Consider the following 2846-nt stretch of genomic DNA (forward strand, 5'->3'; position numbering starts at 1 on the left):
TACTATTATTTAACATTTTACTGGAAAAAGGCTCTCAATGGAAAAGATTGTCGGTTACATATTTTTGTCTATGTGACGCATAAGGTGTACAAGCGTGAGCTATCGGTTTGTTTTGAATGTTCGCAAAAAAAGGAACCGAATAGGCCCTCCTATAAAAGGGACGGTTACAAAACCTAAACTAGAGATAAGATAAATCATGTATTAACATAGGTGTAGTAAAAAGTCATCGCGTATTTTTTAGCTCAAAGTTGTATACATATACAATATCTTCGTCAATAATGAATGAAATTCAAATTTAAAAAAAGGGTTTTAAAGCTTGAAATCTCTACTTTTAAAAGCTTATCACATTTTTTAAGTTTATATGAGTTTGATAATTTTTACATACCAAAAACTACGAGCTGAAAAAGACGAAAAATTTTCTTCTCACTTTGTGGATTTGTAACGTGTCCAAAACGAATTTGAGAAAATTTTCGATTACCTATCGTGAAAGCTTGATACTTTCCCTACAAAATCGTTTTTTTTTAATATTCCTACGACTTTTGATTACTGAGTTATCGCGGATTAAATAAAAGAATTATTTTGACTTTAATTGCTCATAACTCCATTAAAAATTGTCGTATCGTATAATTTAAAAAAGAGATTTTTAAAGCTGAAACTTTACTCTATCAAGATATATTTATATTGTTGGTAAGAAAGTAATTGCGGTTTTTACTGATAGATGTCTTTTAAAAAAACGCGATGACTTTTTACTACACCTAATATTTATAATAAAGAGATAGAGGGTTTTATCGGGATATAACAGTGTAAAGCAACGGCAAAAGCGCACAGACGATATACGAATTTTCACCGAACGTGCCGCCAGGATATAAGATATCGGAAAGGTCGGCGCAGATCATTTACCTACCGATCATTGCACGGAGCACTACGGATCTAACGATACGCGTCGTCGACCAGAACGGACGATTACTCGATTTTCGCGGAGAAGAGAACATCGTTAGATTGCACGTACGACGTAAACAGTGATAACGTGAGCGTGAGATGCTCGTGTTGAATGGAACGGAGCGCACGCAGAGAGGTAACATATTCTTTACAAGGCCAACGACGTCACAGCTCGATAACACTCGCTCATCTAACTGTATTAGAAAGAAGAAGAAGCTCAGCGCGTCGAATGTTACATTTTTGAAGTCTTTGGGATTCGTGGTGCGCAACATTTAAGATGACTGATATCCTAAACATTAAAGACGAGCCGATCTTCGACGATCGCATCGTCAAGATTGAGACTCACACGTACAACCAGTTCGCCAATACAACGTTCGGATACAGCGACGAGATAAGAATACCCATACAGCAACAGGATTTATTCACATTGCCGTACGAAAGCTTTCTATACATCGAGGGAAAACTGACGAAGAACAAAGTGGTCCATAGTGCTAACGTGTCATTGGAAAATAATTGCGTTGCGTTTATATTCGATGAGATTCGATATAAACTCAATGATGTGGAGATTGATCGTAACAGAAACGTGGGCATAACTAGTACGATCAAAAACTATGTAACAGTGTCATCCGAAAGAAGCGTGATTTTGCGGAATGCAGGCTGGGATGCGCAGACTACTGCGGCCGGATACTTTAATTTCTGTGTTCCGCTCTACGTACTGCTGGGATTTTGCGAAGATTACAGACGTGTGGTGATCAACGCTCGTCACGAATTGATTTTAATACGAGCGCGCAACGACAACAATTGCCTGACGGGAGATTCGACGACAGAGCCGACGCTCGAATTATTCAAAGTACAGTGGCGAATGCCGCACGTGTTATTGAGCGAGATAAATAAGCTGTCGATGCTGCACGCTTTGCAGAGCGGACGATATCTGAGCATGGCTTTTCGCTCTTGAGATCTGTACGAGTTTCCGCTCTTGCAGAGCACAACCAAGTATTCGTGGGCCATCTAAACGGCTAGTCAGCTCGAGAAACCGCGCTACGTCATTTTCGCTATGCAAACAGATCGAAAAAATATCATGTCTGAGAATGCAAGTCGATTCGACCACTGCAAATTAACCAATGCTAAACTTTACCTGAATATAGAATGTTATCCGTACGATGATTTGAATCTAGATTTTAATAAAAACAGATGTGCGATTCTGTACGACTTTTACGCACGTTTCTGCAAAGGCTACTATGAATACGAGTATCTCGAGCCGAGTCTCACCTTTACAACTTTTTTACGTAATGGCCCGTTCGTGATCATCGATTGCTCTCGACAGAACAAATCTGTCAAGAGTGGCACCGTGGACGTGCGATTAGACTTTGAATGTAAGGAGAACATACCTGCAAATACAACAGGCTATTGTCTCGTACACGATCGTGTGGTTCAGTATAATCCATTGACCAACGTTGTGCGCAAAATTACTTAAGTGTACCTCCGACACTATATAAAATCTACGATACGCCGCAATCGATCGCAGTATTCTCGACAACATGTCTATGCCAACGTTCGTGGATTTGCAAGGATTCATCGTTAACAAGAAATTTATCGTGAAGTGGAGGTGCTGAAACAGGGGATCGTTCTCACGCATTATATTTTTTCGAGTCCCGCACCATGGAAATTTTTGACAAGATCCAACAAGTCTTGCGCTTCCTGGTTGAGTGCTTATCACCATGAATTGCGATGGGAGGACGGAATGGTTCCGTACAATGAGGCAAAACGTCTGATCACGGCAGCTGTATTTGAAGATAATGCTATCGTGTACGTTAAGGGACGCGAGAAACGAACGTGGCTGTGGAACTTGCTTCTGGACGATGAGCGAGAACGCATGTACATCGACACCTTAGATGCAGTTTACGAAG

The sequence above is a fragment of the Trachymyrmex septentrionalis genome, unplaced genomic scaffold (genome assembly GCF_001594115.1).
Source record: "Trachymyrmex septentrionalis isolate Tsep2-gDNA-1 unplaced genomic scaffold, Tsep1.0 scaffold349, whole genome shotgun sequence".
NCBI classification, from domain to species: domain Eukaryota; kingdom Metazoa; phylum Arthropoda; class Insecta; order Hymenoptera; family Formicidae; genus Trachymyrmex; species Trachymyrmex septentrionalis.